General features: G+C 30.0%; 1 protein-coding gene and 1 long non-coding RNA gene across 5 annotated transcripts in view; one reads left to right on the top strand and one right to left on the bottom strand.

The window, feature by feature from the left end:
* Positions 1-23,438, top strand: part of Lolal (longitudinals lacking protein-like) — a 180,810-nt gene that overhangs the window by 128,197 nt on the left and 29,175 nt on the right. The gene's annotated exons all lie outside the window — the stretch shown is intronic.
* The window catches only part of LOC140675211 (uncharacterized), a 44,035-nt gene continuing 24,397 nt past the window's right edge, over positions 3,801-23,438 (bottom strand). The window contains exons 3-4 of one of the 2 annotated variants that reach the window (XR_012048346.1): positions 7,798-8,000; positions 3,801-4,305 (exon numbers count right to left, since the gene is read on the bottom strand). This is a non-coding gene — a long non-coding RNA (uncharacterized lncRNA). The remainder of the gene's footprint in view (positions 4,306-7,797; positions 8,001-23,438) is intronic. The other variant, XR_012048345.1, reaches the window with a different exon arrangement.

Genomic DNA, 23,438 nt, shown 5'->3' with positions numbered 1-23,438 from the left:
TCTTTTTCTCTCTCTGTCTTTCGGATCAAAATCAGCAGCACCCTCGAATCTAGTTCTAGTACGACTATGAATAGACGAGAGACAGAAAAGTCTCTTGGCCTAAAACCCGATACTCGCATCCCAATTAAACGGTTATGCGATTGCCTTAACAATTAACGGTTAACGTGAATTATGCGTTCTCATTCATCATTTTACTTAAAAGTAAAAAAATTAGAGCAATTCTATGATAAATACAACAAAGGGAGTCCAGAGTTATTCAAAAATTAATATTAATTTTTTTCCTACGCAATATAATAAATATAAGAATGGATTGGAAAGTAAAGATCGATGATACTGCAGAGGCGAATACGTATTATAACGATTTGTACTTAATATGTGCAATTTTCAAGTACATACGAGCTAACTTTTACATGTTTGCATTAGTGGTGAATTTTGAATGAATGTCAATGTGTACATCATCACTATATGTATAACTAAAAATTTCAAATGACTTATTTTTTCAATTATGAAAATATATTAAAAAAATATCTTGATAGTCTAATTTCAAAATAACATGGATATATAAATAGAAGAGATTTCTTTATTTATTTATTGATGAGACATGGAATTTTATTATTTTTTTTTGTTTACTATAGGAATATTTGATATCAATACATTGGAATTAGTTGCCCAAATCTCATGACAGTATAATCTTACGTCGCGATATAAATATGTTTTACCTTAGTTTTATACTGTTATCTTATCAATTAACTTCAGGTGCGTTCCGGTATTCACTGTAACACGTTACTCAGTAGAGCTATGAAGATCGTTCCGTTATTACTATTGCTGCTTGGACGCGTTATAGCGCTGCAATAACGAAACGATATCCGCAGTACTGCGATTATAGTTGTCGAAAATATAACCTATTAATATGGCAATGATGAATGGAGCAATAAAAATTGCAATAATATCTGAGTTCACGAGATATTTAATGGAATCAGATAGTGAATCATCAGACGATGAAGAAAACGAATTTATTAATATTATTTTGTATTCTTTATTGTCTTCTGCATCTATCAAACACATTTCTTCGGGCGCCGCCATCTTTCTGCTGCGAATGCCTCACCTCGCGAGCCGCAGTAATGAAAGCAGGAAATGACGACAAAATCTATGACGTCATATGAACACGAAAACCGAAAACTGAAAGTTTACTGGCGCGTATACCGGAACGACATTCGCAGTACTGCTAGTAGTTACAGTGAATATCGGAACGCACCCTTCGTAGATTTTCACCTCAAAAAAAAAAAAAAAAAAAGTTGAGATAATTTCGATCAAAGGTGCAATGTTCATCAACTGGATGATTTTCAAACAATTTAATGAAAATATTAGTGAACGATCGCAGATCGCAGATAGAATGGATTTTACGGAAAATTATCGTTAGTTTAATTTAATTTTTATTTTCATTGATGCCATTAAACGTGTAACATTGTCAAGTCATTTGGTAACATTGAATTAACATATATATATGTATATATATATATATATATAGTGTCGAGTAATTTGTAAAAAACCTCTCGTCTACAGGTAGATCAAACTGAATAAAATAGTTCTATATCGTTTTATGATTTTCAGAATAATTATTGAGATATGAAATTAAAAAAGATCAATCAATTCGCGCGAGAATTAGCTTGCAACGAGAAGAGATAGCCCATTGCTACACGGTCGTTAGGACACGAGAGCCCATCATTACGCATTGCTCGTACATAGCTGTTGTCATTTGTACAGCACTTCTCCTAAAATTTTGACACGCGTCTAGTGACCGCACTATTAAGTGAACTGTCTTCGTGCTTCGTAGATTATTATTATTTATTATATCTTTATTATAGTATTTTGACAAGTTCTCGAATAGTAAACTATAAAAATATACAATTTAAAAATGGAAAAATTTTCCTTTATTTAAAAAAAATTGAAGATAATCTTCAATAGGAGGTAAAAATTACTAGTCGCCAGTAGTATTTTTTAAAAAATGAAAAAAATCTTGACCGTCGACCTGACCGGCCAGGAATATTTATTTGAATCTAAAATATTACATTACGTTTCGACCCTTAGTTTGGGTCTTCTTCAGATGTACAAGTTCTACAAAAAAAATATTATGTCGAAGTTGTCAAATACAACTTGTACATCTGACGAAGACCCAAATCAAGGGTCGAAACGTAATGTAATATTTTATTAAGATTCAAATAATCTTCAATGTTGTTCTTTAAATAACTATTCAACATCAAATCAAGTATTATCTTATATCTCCCTTCGAATCAAACAATTTTTATCTAAAAATTTTCTATATCTTCCATATTTTTTCCATATTTGCTTAGTAAGATTAAAATAAAGTACATTATATATTAAAATATCTATTTTTTATATATATATAATAAAGTAATTTCTTCTTTTTATTATTATACATAATATTTTTCTATTTTATTTTTTTAAAAACATAAAATAGAAAAATATTATGTATAATAATAAAAAGAAGAAATTACTTTCTGCTTTTAATATTTTATGTTTAATGATAATAACAATTGCAAATTTCGATAATATTCCTTAAAGACAACAAAAATAATTTTTTTATTGGAAAAATCGCACGAATACAATATCTGCATACTCATTGTCAGTGTAAAAATGTGTGACATTTTGCTACCTCGTCAAACACATATTACTTACAAAAATTGCAAAAATAAATAATGATTCCGCTATATTTATCCGGTATTATTCATTCGGGTGCATCATGCTTTAAAAATGCAGTATACAGATAAGAACAGAATGAATTAAGAAATGAATGATCGGTGAGATATCTCCAATATCTAAATCTAATCTGTAAATATTTAGCCGAAAATCATTAAATAGTTTTATCATGATATCGCATGAGAATGAGAACCAAAAAAAGTTAAGATTCTCGTATCGAATAATGTTAGCATTAAAAAAACAATAAGAAGCGCAACAAAATTAATAATAAAGATCCTTTATTATTTCCGCGAAAAAAGTTAACGGCTAATGATTCATAATTAGTTTTTTATTACAAGAGATTTAATAATTTAATAATTTATACGCGATTCTTCTCTATATCAATATTTTAGGAATAAAAATCTAATGAAAAATTTCTAAAAGTTTATTTTATCTCATAATAATCATGATAACTTTAAATATGTAATTGTAAATGATTTAGATTACAAATAATGTTAATATGTTGATTATATTATTTAAAATCATAGTAAAAAAATAATCTTAGAGATATGTCAGTATTCATCTTGTTTTAATCATACAATTAACATTAATCATTCCTTCTTCATAATCTTTAATATCCGATCATTACGATAATCGCAATGATTAATTGAGACTTGTATGAAAGTTCATATATATTGTATATATGTATATATGATATATATATATATATATTTATTTATCATGTAATGTCGAAATATAAGTTATTACATTTTACATTAACCTAATATATGTATATTACATATATATTGAATATATTTGGGCTTTTTAAAAATAGCTTAATATTTTTAGAAAAAGTATATAGTGATAAATATATGTGTATATATTATGATATGATAAAACCGTTTGACAAAAATTGTTTGGGATAATTATAATATTTATATAATTTATTAATTAAATTATATTATTTAATTCTACAGTTTACTTCTAATAAATTGAATAATTGATGAATATATTATTCTTCTTGTTACATGCGATTTTGAATCTATATTATTTTTTGACAAATTATTAAACTATGACATAATCTCTATTTTTTAATTACTTCGCTTTATTTTATAATATTTATCCCCTTCAAAGATATTTCTTTTTTTACAATTTAATATTTTGTTTTAATTAGAATTTTCAAACAAATTTTAGCTAGACCATTATTACATCGAATTTTATCCGTATCGACGATTTTAGCTGCCTTTATACGTGCGATATTACAATATCTGTTTTTCAATTTTCGGTACCAAATTCGACTAAATTTTCCTACGTCACGTACTTATCCCCGAATGTTGCACAGATCCAAATTGGATCTCTTTAAGGGGGGATGCGACCGCCGGCCGGCATCAAGGGCTAAAAATTTTCTCAACTTCTATTATTAGGGCGGGTGCCCTCAATACCGGCATCTATATTCGGCGCGTATATACTCACATGTGCAGGTATCACGCGTGTGCGTGTACGCATCGCGCGTGCATTTTGTTCACGCGATATAGGGTACCTTGGATCACTGTACGCCAGGGCGAGCAAATGATCAGTTTACTGGCCATGGGATAGGCCACAGGTCGCCTTAAACAGAAAGAAAAACCCACGTTAGCTTTCGGTCGATATATTTAGAGAGAATCGAGTTTAGAAGCCCGTTTTCTCTAACGAACTTTTAAACTTGAAGGAAATCGCTGCGCTTTCAATCTTGCAATCCTTTTCTGCTTCGAATGGTTTTCTTCCTGTAAAGTACAGTCAAATATATGATTTTTCAATAATAAAATCATATATTTGACTGTAGTGTACAGAAAGAAAACCATTCGAAGCAGAAATTATTGTGTCATATAATCTTTTTCTGAAGATACTGTTAGATTAATATATGTGCAAGATTATTTTAAATTAATATTATTAAAAATAGTTGATGTATTATACTCTCTTGAGATAAAATTGGATCTGGAAGACCGAAGGAGGAGTCAGTTTTTGATGACGTTCTTTAAGAATCGAACGGCACCTGCATACAACGGAAGTTTCGTTTCCAAGGTTTGTGGTCAGTGCAGCTTCCTTCGCTTTTCTTGTTCTTGTCTTATTTTTCTCTCGATATATGGGTGTTTTATTTCTGGGAATATCATCCTCAAGTCTCTTTGTTACTGCGGTCTTGTTTATAAAGTCGAAAGTTTTCAAGAGAGAGGATGAATAAAAATGAGAGAGTATGAAACGATAGTAGGACATTATTTATAATGGTTTCAAATAGATATAAAATTTACATTTTTATTTTATTATATTTTCAAAAATCAATATGAGTATTCTTTCTTTCTAATAATTATTATTCTATATTCTTTAATCTTTACGTAGAAAAATTATGAAAAATATATTATACAATATATTAAACTACTATGTATTATATATTTAATAGCTTTTGATACACATGTATATATATATATATATATATATATATATATATATATATATATAATAATTTGCAAAATTTTAAAATATTTATGTAAAAATATTTTTATTTCTATTTCTTTCTTCTATTTTTATTCTGATTCTACGAAATAATATTAAATGAATCCTATAAACTATCTTGTTATGATAAAAAAGAATTGATGTTGCCTAAAATTCTATTTCCAATCTTGCAATTACTATGTTTCCTTTTATTATGTCTTAACATTTCTTCGATATGTTGTACCTACATATGTAGTTTGATTGTGCGTGTAATTATGTGGCAATTGTTCATTTTCGTCGATGTCGTCGCCAACTTTTATATTTCACATATAAAGAAAAAAATATAATATACATATATATTTATACATAAAAGTATTTAAAAAATTTTTGAATACTATTAGTATGACATATCTTTTCATCAGCATTTTTTATTTTTCTTGTATTCAATCCCGACTATAAATATTGTTTTAATTAACGCTCATTGATATTTCTTAATATCTCTGCAGATAGATAGTAAGTAAGGGAATACCAGAATTTTAGATTTACGTCAGCAACCGTAGCGCGATCGCCATTTTTATATTCGTTACAAAACGTAACTTACTCCCGCAATTATCGGATATGACTTATATCATATATCGCAAAGTAGGATTAAATCATTCGTCGTTACGGATCTGTGACTGTGTAGCAATATCTTTAATCTCGTGGGCACACCGTGACGAGACGACGATTAATTTAGAAGCTTGTATCCGTATCTCGTACGTTAATTAATTTAGCATTAGGGTAGTCTGAGCGCCTGCTTATTATCACTTCCGACGAATCAAACGCAACGCGACATACCAACGAATCGCTTGCAAGTGGGCAGATCGAATTAATTTTAGCTTATGCATCACGTTAAATTTACGGCCATAATACTGCATTCCATTTAACGCCGTCGCTTCTTCCGCTATTATTTTCGTTACGCGACGGTCTTAGTATTTCCGCTAATAACTTCCTTTATTATTATTTTCATTAGCAATACCGTATTATTATTTTCATTAACGCAATCATTTCATATTAATCCTCTGTGATCGGACACTTTTACTGTCTCTTTTTTACTGCTTAAATTCTTAAGCCCGCTAAACGCCGCGTATTATCATCTTATACATCGCAACGTGAGAAGATATTCGTGTTTAAATGCTAGCTGGATTTTTTCACTCATTGTCAGCTTCTCAAAGTCTTTAATAATAACGGAAGAGTAGCACTGCAGGATAAAAATTTCGACTAAAACTAAAATTGAATTTTATATACCAAAAGAATAGTGATGATTACAAGAGAAAAGATGATTCTACGAGAAAATAAATCAACAAATGCAAATATCGATTACTTGTTACCGATAATTAAAAGTACCTAATTATTTATATTTCAATCATTTTGCTGAAGACTCTCCATATATCGGAAACGAGATATCTATATCCTGAGTATCGCACGCACCGCGCTTAGCGTAGAGCGGATGGAATAGGACCAAATCCGTGCGGTCGGTGCGGCGCGACGTGGTGTGGTAGCGGTCCGGTCGGTCCGGCTTTCTCGAGAAGTGCACCTTGGCACACTTACTGGTACAACCCCACGCCACGCCACACCACGCCACGCCGTACACGGCTCCGCCGAGAGCCACGCGGTACCGTCGCACGTCGCGGCGATTCACCTACTCGCTCCTATCCGCTCGTTCCTACTTCTCGAAGCCGGGCCTTTCCGCTATCGCTCCGTCTCTTCTTTGTCTTCCGCGTCTTTTTCTCGATATTCTTGCTTACGCGACCTACAAGATCATTTCACGAACATAGGTATTTCTGCTAATGAAATTTGTCGCTAAAATAATTACTAATAAATTGGAAATCAATTATTATAAATTTTAGATTCGAATTTTTTTTTTTTAATTGTTTTAACTTCGAAAATCTTAAAGATCTTTTGTATCAAGTATTTAAATTTATTTAAATAAATATTATCGTAAAAATGGCGATTTTTGTAATGATAAAAACTTGATCAGTTTATTGCTGTTATTAATGTAATGCAAGCTTTTTAATATTCAATTTTAATTAATTAACACTTTTCGATGATTAAGACATGCGTTGATGTAAAAAAGAAAATGCCGCTATAAATTATAGTATTCTTATTATCTTTTGAAAAAAATAGAGGCACACCAATATATAATATAATCTTGTTTATGATAAATTATTCCTAAAACCCTTAGAAATCATGTCACGAAGAAGTCACAGTGTTATTCCCAATAAATTATCTTTCTTTTCATTTTCTTCCTCGATAACGGTGATGCCGACTTGGTGAATGGTGTAAGCCGATCTTAGCTCTCGCCTCACGCAGCTCCGCTCACGCACACTTTCACACTCATATACGCCACGTGTATGCCAGCTTCTTGTCATTACATATATATATATATATATATATATATATATATATATAAGCACACACACACACATATATACATACATGTCGTGCACACTATTGTACGTGTATATTGGCCGCTTCACTTTCACGTTCTACGCCTGATTCCAACTCACTCTTGTGCTCGTAACGCTCGACGAACACGCGCGAACGAACGCATGTGTACACGCGTATGTGTGTACATGTGTGTATTATACGTACGCATGCGATGAACTCCACACAAATTGATTTCGCTCTCGCACGTCTCTCTCGGTCGGCTGCTGTTGGCTCCGAGAATCGCTCGGTTACATAACAGCGGAGGCAGAAGTGCACGCTTCTCCTCCGCTCGCGAGCTCCTTACTTTTCCTGGCTTCGTCTCGCTTCGCTTAAACGCGGCATGTGCGCGCACAGTGTGACGGCAGAACCTTTTCAAATTCAAAAATATTAATACACGCTTTTTTTTTGAGAAAGCGACGTTTAAAAATTTACATATCATGTATATACGTATGTATGCGTGCGCGCTCATCAACTTTACATTTACATTAACTTGGAGTTTTTCTTTATTAATCTTTTTTTTCTTTAATTGATTGCATCTTCCGCAATTTATTTTTTTGCGGTTTTAGTCCAAAGGAATATTTCAGAGTTAGCATTAATATCTCTATCCAACGCGCTTATATTATTTTTTTTCTTTTCGCTATGAAATTTATTCATATAGAATTTATTGTACGAAGCCTTTTTTAAAGACTTTGCGATTTGTATAATATTCACGAATATAAAATAATTCATTATTTGCATTCTATAATTATACAATCGTCTCAGAAAATTTACATATTAAATAAAAATTTTAATTTATACCGAACTTTTGTCTCTTGTGATAAAAAATTCGATGAATTGCCATCGCTAAACAAAAAGACATTGTAAATGTCACGATTTATCTCACAATCTCATTAGCGTCAAACAAGTTGTATTGAGATTCCCGTCACCTATGCACGTCATTCATTTAATTGAGAATCAATTTCGCATTTAAAATGATGGTTTAGTTGGCATTTTATTTTCTTTTTTTCCTTGTGCTTGAAAATGAGGAACCAGCCGTATTCATATTTGTTAGTAACACCAGAGATCCTGATTTGTAACATTATAAAGATAAGTTTATTATTGATCATTTAATTTTATTTTAATTAATCTTTTATTTTTAAATTGAATTTACTGTTATTGCTACATTAAAAATATTAATGTATTGGACAAATTTGTACAGTTTCCGAAAATTATAGAAATTTTACAGAGTTCATTTTATAGAAAATATTCATTTAGATGCATGTAAATTCTCTAAGAATAAGTTATAGCTTATAGAAAGAAAGAACGAAAGAAAAAGCATTTTATTTTAAATTTTAAGATCTATACGTAAAAGAAAGGAAAGTTTCGTCGTCACTAATGACATTTTAAGTACGTTCACTGCTTATATTTTACAAAAATAAGGCCCATCCATAATGGAGATATATTCGCATTCGCGTTAATAATTCGACTTGAAAGCAGGGATAAAAGTATAAAAAAGGAAAGTTTCCAGTAATGTTTTAATGACATCGTAATTATTCGCTCTAAATATATATATAGAAAGACATTTATATCGATGAAATTAATTTGACGAACAATATATATCATGCGAGCGAGACACTGATTAATTGGCAGGTCCGAATAATCCCGTATGTTCACTATAAAAGCCTTTGTAAAACTCATGATATCAGTCAACAAAGAGAAATATGTATATCGTATCTTATCACACATTTCGCCGACTATAATAGCCGCAGATACTGTGAAGTTTGTGAATAAAAATGGAAGCTAAATATGCATAAATTTCGATTAAGTTTATCATATTTTATTAAAGGTTTTGACAGACTGTCTTTATATATGTAGATATACAAGGTGTTTCAAAAGAGGAGATTACACACATTTTTTTTACAAAATAAACAAGAAAATCTTAATCCTCTTACATAATTCTTCAACCTTTTTTTTATATATGAAAAACTACTAATTCTATTTATATGACTTAGATAAGATAATAAGAGCACATTAATAAACTAAATTAATATTTCATTAGTAAAAAACTAATTTATTAGTAAACCAATTTACTTTCTCATATTTATTTATATTATAGATATTTATCATGGTATCTCATATTTCTTTTTGAAGATAAAGAATAAAAAGATAGAATCAATATTGTTTTACACCCCGTTAACGTAAATTAGAATGTTATTCCTCATGTTCAAAGAGATTTCATAATCATAACATTATCCAAATTTAACCACTCTCTGCAACTGATTAATTATAGCATAAAGCAATATGCGTTACATGCGAAATAAATCGCTCTTTCCCACCTTATCTATTCCCTTGTGATCGACATGGATCAGTGAGTCATTCGCGTCGCACAAAAAGAAATGAAAAAGCGTGATACACGTTGATGCAGATTGTCACGGTGTCTCGCGCCGTTCGTCGAGAGGGGTAATATGGGGCCCCAAGAGAGAAAGAGTGAGAGCCAGAGAGAAAGAGAAACAGAGAGAATTTAATCCAGGCCCGACGCGGCAAGCTTAATCTAGTGAAAGTACGATCAACGTGGCCCGGTTATTTTGTTAATTTATTTTTTTTCCTACAGAGCGTCGCATTGTACACAACGGTACCGCGCGCGTTTCGGCTATTTAGTGTGACTATTTCCATGATCCCGTCGCGTTGGTCGTAGCCGACTAGAATGGCCGTGGTTTCACCGAGTTTCACCGGGCTGCTTTTGGGCCATGAGGCTTATCATTATGCAACGATTGGCTAATAAACGAATTAGGTAATCCTCATTCAGCGAAATCTTAATCGGCCCGATTGGATTTTCATCGCCTCGCAACGAAATCTTCACGGATTCTATCCTTTCTTCGGAATTCACTTGGATTTAATTGCCGTTCAAGAATATGATTTAAAAAGATTTTTTTATAATGTCGGATTCTCGAAATGGCAATTCTAATTTAACTACTAATTAGCGTTAAATTTAAACAAGATCAACTTGTAAAGCTTAAGTAGAAATTATTACAAGAAAATATAACTTTCTCATTTATTATTACACTTTAATTTATAATATTAAATAATATTATAATATTAAATATTAAATATCAAACTTTAATATTTTGTTACAATTTCCAATATTTGATACTTTGCCATATATAATCATATCATATATAATAAATAGTAAGTACAAATGTTCTAAATTGATATATATGTCGTGTTTCAAATAACAAAATCATTATCATTATATCATTTCCAATGCCGAGGGATTGCATTCAACCGAGGGGATCTAACGGAGAAGGGAGATATACTCGGGAAGCGATCGATAAGCGAGATAATTCACGTGGCGAGTAAGCACAAAATTAACTGTGTCGTTTTTGCGATGGGGCGCGGAGCTTCCGCCGTGAGGCGTCACGGAGGAGACTCCTCTTTGTTTTCTCTTAGTCATGCGTGCCGCTAAGTCGGGCAAATTGTATGGATGATAAGCGCGCCGACGCGGCTATCTCACGGGAATCACTGATAATCCTTCGTACCGCTTAAAAATAGCTGTACATTTGTGCGCCGTCGCGTTTTCATTCATGAACTGCCGCGACACGTGCGCGACGACGATACACTTATTTACGTTATATACGTTCGCGCGGATTATGCGAGTCGCTATCATTCGATAAGTCAGAGTCCATCCAATATGTTTCTATTAAACTTATTGGACAAATCACATACATAAAAAGACTGGCTAGATTCTAAAAAAGAAAAATTCATTTTGAGTTTGTTTTAAGAAACTGTAAAAACTTATTTTATTATTAATTTTATCCCAGTTTTTTTATGTTCTTTTTTTTCGAAGAGGATATATATATATATATATATATACATATGATTATCATATAGCTTTGTTCCTATGCAATTACTTAAGAATTTAATTTATTTTAATCGTAAAATGTAATATGATATTTCCTATCAAGAGAATATTCGAAACTTTAATTTAGAATATTTTTGCATATTCTATAATATGTAATAAATATATCACACAGAGATATGTAATAAACATATCATATAGATAAAGAAACGTTGCATCATGAATTTTTATCACTATGTTCTATAAAATACACATTGCTCCTCTGACAAAAAAAGAAAAAAAGACATAGAAATAAATTAAGAATTTAAGTAAATTTTTACATCTGAAAAAATAGATACATTTTTAATGAGATATAAACTATAAAAGAGATATATTGTTGTGAATCAAGACAAATCGATTCTTTTAAATTAATTTATGCTAAATTTTCTAACATGTGATGATGAATCAAGTGTATTCGTGGAAATTTCTGATTTACGTCGAATGTTGGGAAATTTCCCGATTATCCGTTTGTTAAAAATGGAAACCATGACAACACGAAAGAAGTTTTTTTTTACAAGAAACCAAAGAATATGTTATTATTAACTTTGATCGCGCGCTAATAAAAAAATAATCAGATATTAAATTAAAATATAACATTTATTGATATTATACACATTTCAGGCATTTTAAATAACGAAAGATACAACATCCGTTCGAGCTCATCAATACGTTACTTAAGCGGAATCGATTCGATCGATATTTATTTTCAAAAATAAGGAGTCAGCAAATTTGCGCGTGACAGAACGCAAAGTCAGCTTTAACATCGTTGCGACTCATGTAAAATGTGTGCACGCGCGGCCGCTCAAACGAAAATGCGGTCGATAGTCGCGCAACATTCGATGCCATTTCGATGCTGATTTGCAGTTCGCGGTCGCAGTTTCCGCCATTAGTCACAGGACGATCCTGCGGTTAAGAATCTACGTGAATATTGCATTGTAATTGTATATTTCACAACTTGCGTCTCCACCGTTCCCTCGTAAATTGCGCGAAACTCCGTTTATTAATATCTATGGTTTCGAAGCTGGTGCGATCAATCGTTTTTTGCAACAACATTTTATATATCATCCGCTTTTATTATAACGAGATTTTATGCGGTTTCTACCTTCTATATAAAATTAAAATTTGCGGCACGTGCAGTCACGCAGCATTTAGCGACTTCAATCATTAATCTTTTTCAACATTTTTATCTACAATTAATTTAACATAGTTAAATATTCAGTTGTATAAATTTCTGCCAAACAAATATCAGTAATTTATGTATAATAGTTGCATTATATTCGCTATCTATATGTATATAAATACGATAAAATACTTACTTTTTTTTAGCAAAATGATCTACCGTATAGATTAACAGTAATGATTCACATATGCGAGGTATTTAAGATACATCCCGCGTTATGTTATCTGTCATCGAAAATTGCGCTCTATTTTTGATAAGGAAGAAATGATTCGCTTTCCGTCATTGACTTTTCCCGTCATTGGCCGGTCGTTCTTATCTGGCCAAAAGTATACAGTAAACTGTCGCGTTGAAATTTTCGCAGAAAAAGCATGACTCGTACGCGTCGCGCTAATCTACCGTCGCGTCGGGACAGTTTTTAAATGTATTTGTCGAGTTATCGTTGCGCCGCACGTAACAGGTGAACAACTACCGATCGTCGAGGAGTCAGTGTACTCGACGAGAAAGTCTGATAAGGATAATCGTTTCATAAAGATAATCGACGGCATGCATTTGCACTACTGCTGTGCAGCGTCGTTTATTTCGATGCGCGGATTCGCGCGCGTCACTGTCAAGAACGACGAGGAAACTTTATTAGTTCGAATCATATTTCGAGATTGCTTGAATATCTTCCTCGATAGTATCTTTAACTATCTTCTCCCTCGATAATATCTTTAGCATTTTTTATTGACACACATCGCAAGACAGAAATTAAAAGATATATTATTTATTTTGATTTAAATATATGTATATTCGATTGCAAAGAGTAAGAACGACTTAAAATTAAAAAGAAATTAGTATAACCTCTGTAAATATAATAATCTGATTTTATCAAAAATTTTTAACTTGCAATAATGTATAATAAAAATATTAGAATTTTTAATAATCTATAATGTTAATATTAATATTTTTGATAAATTTATAAATTGACAATTATTTCATACGCCTTTATATAAGTGAAAAATATGTATCCATTAGTAATAATTTTCAAATTGATACATATGATACATATATATGATCATGAGACATTACAGAACACTTATTAAACTTATTAAAATAAAGAAGTCGATAGGATAAAGTATGATTATTATGACAGACTATTAACAGAAACTACGCTGTTTTTTTTTTTTTTTTTTTTTTTATTTTTTTTTTTTTTTTAAGATCGTAAAATATAGATACTATCCTCTGACAAATCGAATGCTTCAGTGTACTCAAAATTGATTGAATATATTGAATTGATATTTTATCGAATTATCATTCAAATTATAATTAATAATGGTCAGATGTGATATTGATAACTATATATGAATCGCAACTAATTAAAAGTCAATTGTGAGTTAATATGTTAACTCTGTTTTGAATATATTTCGCGATATCTCTAGCTATTATCTCTGCGACAACAGACACACACACACACACGTACTATGTTATAGCTCTTTTTTTTAATTATTTATGCACGTGCCTTTTTTCTAATTAAGCACACACGTGTATGCGAAGTGGTCACAGTAGTATTGAATATATCAACTTAAGAATCTTTTATTATCCTGTGTTTTCTCATAAAGCAGTATTATAAAGGACTATTCATGCGACAGTTACATGAAATGTATCACAATTTAATTATATAAATGCAATAAAAAGACATATCGAAATCGAATAAATGTTAAAAATATCGATAAGACAAATATTAAAACAATTTGAAAGTATATAAATATTAAAACATTATATCTTTATAATTGTATGATAATTATTCGATTAACTATTATATATATATATACATATACAAACATGAACATACATAACCAATTATTTATCTTAACATGATATATGTCATGATAAGACATTGGACAAACTGATATCATTAAATATAGTATTTTATGTATTAAAATGTGTGCGATATGTGACTCACACAATATTTTCTTTTATTCTACAAAATTTATTCTACAAAATCTCCCATTTTAATTTCAAGGATAGATTTTATTTCATGATTGCAGTTTTTTTATGAATTAAATATGAAGACATAATATTTCCAAGTTATAAATATACATATATAATGGATATATAAGTATACAAGTAATTGAAAAAATAAAGAGCTTTCTTCAAAAGTTGAGATTTTTTTGAAATGCGATTAACAAAAATTTGTTTTTTATTTAATTTCAAACTTATTTTTCTTATATTACTACTATCAAAAGATATTTTACTTATTATTATAATTGTTAAATAGATAATATTTAATATTTTAACTAACATTTAATATATTTTTTTCTAATTAAATAAATTTTTTCACAATTTGATATATAGTATGATGATTGGGTCTGCTAAATATCCGCTTCTGATCTTAATAATTTCATTGACATATCTTTGTTGCAACTGTGAAAAATTAATATCATCAAATAATTATCACTAAGGATGATGACTGAATTATAGATATGATAGAAAAGACACATGTGGGCTAGTACGTGGATCGTCTCCATTATATAATTAATTCGTGCACATCAGATTTTCAGACACGATGATTATTTGCCGAAAAGATTTGCTACCGTTCCGATAATACGCGTTATCAAAAGTAAAGAGAAATTCTTTCATGCGAAATTCCTTACGCTTTATCGGGCTTGATCGTAACGCTAATACATTTTTTTTTAAATATATTATCTCAAATTTACTCTGACATTTGTTGAAAATGAGTACAGTTATTTATTACCATTTATATTTGCAACTTCATTATATCAATAGACTATTATTAGCAGGCACAATCGCATTTGTAACGTTTCTTTCGCGCAAAAATACTTGTGAGCTAAATGAATTGAAAAAGACGTTATATATAAATTTATTAATTTTGTTATAATAATTTCTTTTCTTTTCGTAAATTCTTTTTTAGAAACATGCAAATGCACGATGATATATTTTTCGATTAATTTTTTTATTATTAAAGTAATCATTAAAAAATTTCTTAAATGAAACAAAAAAGTTGTTGATAACTTCACACAGTTATGTGAAGGTCAGTTTTTCAAACAGATCTTCCTTCTTTCGAAACTTGCAGAATTTATGTTAGGGTCAAAATCATTCAAGGTTAGAATAAAAATAGAGGCCAAGAAAAAAATAGATAATTTTCTGTATTATAATTAGTATAAATAAATAAGTATATTTGCATACGTATAAAAATTCCATTAATATTTACACATTTAAAAAAATCCTATCGGTAATACAATTAATTAGAATTAAATTGTTTTATTAATCGTAACTATTTTACTGAATTTTCATTAATAAATGTCAGTCGATACGTGTACGGCAGATCACGCGGCAGAGAGTTATTATCGCAAAAATTGTTATCGATATGTGTCCGACAAACCTGACAGGTGATCAACGTTTGTGTCCGGTCATCAATGACGCGCGGGTCAACGACTTTGCTGCACCTATAGCTCTTAATAATTCGATGAGTCACTTTCGGCACATGCAGTTCCTTTCTTTATCAAGCTGACGCTACACCACCCGTGGACATGCTATCAGCTTTCTGCATTGTGACACCGTGTACTTCCGCGGGCGTGTGTACTTACTACAAAGATTGACTTTGTGTCCTTTAACACTCTCCTCCACAGAAACGTATATTCTCTCTTAATCTTCCAAGCATATTCTACATGCGGAAATATAGTAAAATAATTTTTAAAAAACAGTTTTTTTTTTCAAGTCGAAAAAGAGAATGGACAATAAATATTTCTTAAGATATAGAGAATAAGAAAAAGTATATAAAGGTAGTTGTGTTTGATATTTCAATAAAGAAGAAAAATTTTTTGTTACCTGATGCTATAAGTTATAAATATGTTTTAAGAAGCATCACAATTTGCATGCGTGAATTTTAAGTCACGAGGACTTTTAGACACTTGAGTAGAAAAAGTTTTAGATATAATTATATGGTCGAGCAGTGACAGCTGTTAAAACCTCTAAGATAAATGTACCTTAAGGATACTCTATTACGTCATGTCACACTGCGTCATATGTAAATTTCTTTCCAGTATTATTTTCTTTCATCCGTATCGTAGACCGCACGTGCGCATCGCAGATATCATCGCATATGATTAAGCTACAAATTAGTTCTCGAATCTACATTTACGTAGATTCATAAGTTCTGGCAATTCCTCATTTCCAATTCCAACTTTTAAACGCGTGCTAATATACCATGCAATATATTTTATAATTATAATAACATTTATAAGATGCTAACATTACCACGTGTCAAACATTTTCATCTAAAATTTAAAAAATCTAAAAAAATAATACAAAATTGAGTAAATTTGTAATTTCATTGCATTCTCATAATATTTATTCACTTCGCGTTCATAAATCTTTTATCTTACAGTATATTTGAATTACAAAGTATTATTTTTTCAGTTAATAATATTAACATTGTTAATTAATATTATATTATAATATTAACTTTATAATATTTATATTTATATTAACAATGTTATTATTAAACTATACTCGCAAAAAGAGAACTATGAACTACATTCAGAATAATATGGATACATTTAAATAAATAAATTTTTATCGAGAGAGCAGTGAAATTTTTTATCCATTTCACACTTTGTAGTATTGAGTTTATTTATTTAAATCACAGTATCACAGAAAGAGAGAAATAATATACTAACAATAAAGAATATCTTGGAAATTAATAATAATAATTGAATCACTAATCAAAATGATACAATAATTCGAAAAGACAATTGAGATGAAATGCGAAACATTATTATATGTACCATCATAAACGCACAAACTGCAAGTCTCCGGAAGATGAAGATTCATTCTCCCGAAGGACCGAAGGTAAACAGGTAGATCTTCGGAATTAAAAGAAAAGCAAAAACGATAAAACGAAGTAGGACAAGAAGCCACAAGAGAAGAAGTAGCATCGGAAACGCAGTATGATGCAAGAAAGACGATACGAGAGAAGTCAAAGCGAGAAAGAGATCTGAAGGAGAACGAGAGAATAACAAAACGGGAGTAGAGGAATGAGAAAAACAGAGGCAGAGGAATCAAGTGAAAGGTAGAAAGAGAGAGTGCGAGTGAACGGCTCGCAATGCTAGCTATGTGCGTACACGTAATGCAGTTCGCGATGTACATTGCGTGACCTTGCGGGCCGCGCGCGTCCCGCACGCGCGAATAACGGTCCAGCCGCTATGTGTGTTAAGTACGCATGTTGCACGCATGTGCGTGTGCGTGTGGCGCGTTGCTTGCGACTCACCGCCTCGGGAATCCGTCGGGAATCGCGCTCGTCAAGTATCGCGTGGCTGCGCTTCGTGTAATAAGATCTCGTGGCGCCGTCCCTGATCGTCGCGTTAACTTATTTGTATCGCGGCAGTTATTCTCTATTATGTTCCCATTTTAATAATGTTTATAGAAGAGAGGATATTAAGGATCAAAAGGGCAGTTGTGATATACATACATATATCTATAAATAAGCAGTTGTTTCAAATGCTTACTTTTTGAAAAAAAAAAATTGATTCTCAAATTTCAAAAGATTAATCTTTAAAGTTAATTAGTTTCCATATTTCGATATTTCTTTATTAATCGCTTGTTTGCAGAGATATTATAAAATATAATTAATAACGTTAAGAAGAAAAGCAATATGATCATATTGCCTTTCTCCTCGACGTTATTAGTTTTATTTAAAAGCCTTATAAATTATTATTTTATAACATATAACATATATTGCGAAATTTTTTTTACATTGACTCCTAGCAAAAAAGAATAATATATAATTAAATAGCCACTGCATTTCTATGCGCACCGTTTATCTATTGAATATTTAAATCAGTGTATCTTAATTATATTTGACAAATTCAACGATTTAATTATAATTTAATTCATGGGATTATAAATTGCAAAACTAGCAATATACATTTTTGCCTTGTTATTTTTTCCTTTTTTTTCTTTTTTTTTTTTAATACAATATACCCATCATGGTATCGTGTGTGCGACGCATATTTCGAGCTCGTGAACTTAATAATTAGTCTTTAGTGATAATGATAATTGTATATGTTGTGTGAATGTTGTGTAGATTGTGAGGTTAAGAATTGACTTTTTCGAATTTTTGTCGAATATTAACTGCAGCAATGCAAGTGTCTTCACAAGCTGCGTTTTATCAGAAATTGAGATCAATATTCAGTTCTAAAGTTCATTGTCATAATATAATGTTTCTTACTTGAATATTTTTATATGCTCTTTAACTCAAAGTTTATTAAAGAAAAACAAACATACGATATTTTTACAAAATATTTGGATGTTTATTATTTCTGAAGTTTATTATTTCTTTTAAAAGTGGGCTGTAAAAATTATGCATATCCATACATATTATTTATAAACGTGACATAGCAGATTAAGCAAACATTGTTGAAAGTGATTGCTTATGTGATTTTTATATAATATAATTGCAACTGTATTTGTATGCAGAAATATATATTTTTTTATGTTAAACTTATTTTTTTTATGTTAAATTTATAGGTAAGACTATAGGTATTATTTTCTATATTTTACATTATTAATCTATAATTTTAAACAAAGATAAATCCTATTAAAAGTTGGAAAAATTTGATATACTATATAAAAAAATTATTTATATCTGTAATTGTGTGTGATCTTACTACTGAATATTTATGTGTTACATCACTTTAACAGTCGAGAGCAAGAACGAGATTTTCTTAGATGACCTTCCGAACTTCAACTTATGTCGCCTTGTCCGACGAACGATGAATTTATGATCTACATGTTATACATTGAGATATCATGATCCTCTTCTAAAGAACGAGAAGAATTATCGGATATCTCGCGTAGTTCGTGCATCACATATCAAATAGCACAAGTAATAAAGGCCGGAAAGCGCTCAGAGGAGTTGTTCGGAGTCTTAATTATTAGCGATAAGCCTTTGCATATCGAGGCTTGGAGAAACATGGGCGCTTTTATCGTTCCCCGATAAAATATCTGTCGCACAAGAAAATTTCTCGATTGGATGGAAATAACTTTTTGTCGGCTGTTGAAATATTCTCGAAATTTTCTATACATGTATCTATATAGAAAAAAATCATGAATATGAAAAATGCTACAAATAAAAGTTGGATTTATTTTGGATCAATGCAATGCAGTATATATAATTGTTTAAATTTTCATCTGAGAAAAAAATTTTTAAGCATGAAAGAATTCGAAAACCACAATAATAATGCATTTCTTAAAATAAATAATATAATTAATAATGCATTAATAATAAGTCGTACACCGAAAGTTATTTATTTATTTATGAATGTATTATACATTCAAAAATATTGCACTTTTCGCGTTTAAGCAAGTTATTGTTGATATAAATCCATTGTTTAAGAAATGCATTATTATTCTGATTTATGAATTTCTTCAAAAATATTTTTCTCAGATGAAAATTCGAGCAAGTAGATGTATAGGTATCTATGTAGTATTGCATTGTATGATTCTGAAATAAATCTAATTTTTGCTTCCAACGTTTTTCACATTCGTGATTTTTTCTATACAGATATATATTTAGAAGATTTCGAGAATATTATATATGTAATGAAAATGTAGGCGCATATACATGCATCGTTAACGTAAATGAAAAATTGCTATTTAAATAATTTTTGGTTTAAACAAAATAAATAATAAATAATATTGGAATTTTGTTAAAATATTATATATCAGGTTATGAATATATTTATAGTACTATAAATATAATATAAGTTACCAGGCGTGGTAACTTTTAATTCAAACTCATATGAATTTTTTAAATTAAATGAAAAATCTTTTTGCTTATAAAGAAACATTAATAAATACATCTACACTCTTACTTTTATTTTAGTCAATTATGCTGTATGACAAGACACTTACGACTTGTATAAATTCTTAGGCATTTCTGGGTTATCGTTTTTGATACGTGTGCAAGTTTGCCGAGGTCGTGACAATATCGTGCTGCAAATTGGCAGCAATGCATTAAATAGAAGTGATCGTACGTGCGAGAAAATTGACTCTATGGTATATTAGCTGCGGACGAAGTACAAAGTTGCAGCATTGCGCTTGAAAAGTATATGATTGAAATCTAGATATCGATTTTTTTGCAAAACAACCTATAATTATTATGACGTCAATGATTGTCCATATCGATATAACAATATTTTGTAAAAAATTTAAGTGCATAAATATAAAATCAAAGTGCTATGTTAAAGAGAGAAAAGTATATACTTTTAACCGTTAAAGATCGCATATGGGTCATTTTAACCCTATCAATATTTTAACAGTAGAATATCCTGAAAGCCTTAATCAATTAAAAAATGTTCAAAATTTACTTTTTAATTTTTGTTGTACACGATCATTTTCTACAGATATCAATATGATGAATATAAATTTTTTGTAAATTTTTTTCCAGCACTTTGAAACAGCTAAAATTTGCGACAAGATAAGTGACCCATATGATCAGGAATAAAACAAAAAAATGTTTGACCTACAAGGGTTAATATTAAAAAATAAATTTAAAATTTTTACATTGATAAAAGTTAATTGGATATTATCTTTAATGTTATATAATGTTATATAATATCGCGTATAAAACTACAACGAGAATCGGAACTACAAACATCCACAAGATATATTTGGCATTATCTGTGCATGTTGTTATCTTACGTTGTCTGTAAATTTATGAACCGTCTATCGATCGATATCCCCTAATAGAAGATTTAAATTTGTAAAACATTGATTGAATTATTTAATTGAGATAAAGCTATATTAAGTTAATGAGATGTACATAGTCCAAAAGTAATTTGATTTGCTATGTATGTGCGATCGTATCACTTATATGAAATGCACGCGAATGTGTTCCTTATCATCTTTATTTCTCTGTCGATATATCTTTCTTATTTATCTTTATAATGATGCTCGTCGTTTCTCTTTTTCATGCGAACGAGTCTAATCCGGCGGTTACTGCGCAGTAATTAAAATTCATGCCATATATTCGTGATAGGAAAAATCGTACGTCGACCCGTTGATTTACGGAGAAGAGTCATTGATGCCTTTACAAATGTATCATCAGTACAGACAGAATTCTTGGAAAATTGTTTCGAACGATATTATCGTACGCTGTGAAAATTAATCTAGGACATCAGTCTATACGAAAGAGTGATCATTAAATATTTTTCTACTACATGAAATAAAAAATCGATTAAAAATTTGATTTATGTAAAAATAATTAAAGTTTTTCTGTTTGCGATCATACACAATATAAAATTTATAACATGTAAAGATAATTTTTGAATAATTAATTTTACACACGACAATCTGTTAATCATTTTAATTAACTAAACTATGTAATTATAAGTATCGACTTTGTGAGTTTAAACAATGTTTCAGCTGCAATAATTAATAAACAAATGCAAAGTATGTACTGTTATTATTCATAAGCAGTTTAATAGGAATAAAAACAATATATCTAACTGGAAATAAAAGCATATGAGTAAGGGTGACGGAAGGCCATCAAGCAATTTGCTGCTCCGTGACACAAATAAATGTTCCAACGGACGTAAATTGCAGCATGTAGAGGCCGGCATATAAAGAAAATAACAAACAAAAGTGCGAAAGTAAGATAGCAGTTGTGATCGGTAACAGAAAAAGCAATCAAGAAGGTCATATCATCGCATATCGTTGCAATGATTTCATCGCTCTACAATCATTTTATATTTAATAACAATTTTATATTTACCGAAAAAAGTATATTATTGAGACTTTCATCGAATATTTGTATATATATATATATATATGTATATGGATATATATTAATATATTTGGCGCTCCTTTACCAAAAGATGAAATATTTTGGTTACATTTTAAATAAGCAAAATACATTTTCAGTAAACCAAAATAAATTTTGAAATTTTACATTTACATATACACAAAGAAAAGTATATATTGTTTAAGTAATATAAACAGTTTCTCATTGTCATAAAAGTGTATTTGTATATACATACAAATACAATTGAAATTAATTGATAATATATTTTAATTTTGATATAAAATATTGAAATCAATATTTAAAGCTTTAATCAAATATCTTATACAAGTTTTATCTTTTATTATCTTTGACTCTGCAAAATTATCAAGTTTCAATAATTATACTCTCTTTCGTTTTCTCTCTCTCTCTTTAATGCGTTTAAAAGAAAGTATGAGAATATATACATAGATAGCACTGAAAAAAATGATCTTGCAACTTCAACAAAAATTTTCTAGGTGTGAAAAATTAACTGATACTGTGATACTGCATATATTTTGCACTTAATCGATTTAAATGACAGAAACAGAATTTATATCTGTACTATTAGTGTAATTTAGACAGAAAATTTTTCTCTGATGCCTATCTTTAAGGCTTATTGTCAAGGACAATTATATTTGTGATTAATATTTGGCAATGGGATCTAAATTTTCTAGAGGTATTGTTAAATATTGCTGCTATAAATTCTGTACGTGACAAAGAATATTCTAACCGATACAAAAAGTAGCGATAAATTTTAATTGAGACATCTAGAAATCTATCTGCATTAGCAAAATATTTTTTTGAGCGAGTAGTCAAGTCAGATTTTGCAAGCAAAGTCAGGAAGTTGAGATAATATTGCCCTAAATGTGATCAGGCACACATTATCTGAGCCGACATCTCAGACCCTTATCTGGGAGATAACGAACACC

This window comes from Anoplolepis gracilipes, chromosome 17 (assembly GCF_047496725.1).
Source record: "Anoplolepis gracilipes chromosome 17, ASM4749672v1, whole genome shotgun sequence".
NCBI classification, from domain to species: Eukaryota; Metazoa; Arthropoda; class Insecta; order Hymenoptera; family Formicidae; genus Anoplolepis; species Anoplolepis gracilipes.
This window is presented reverse-complemented; position numbering and strand designations above follow the sequence as displayed.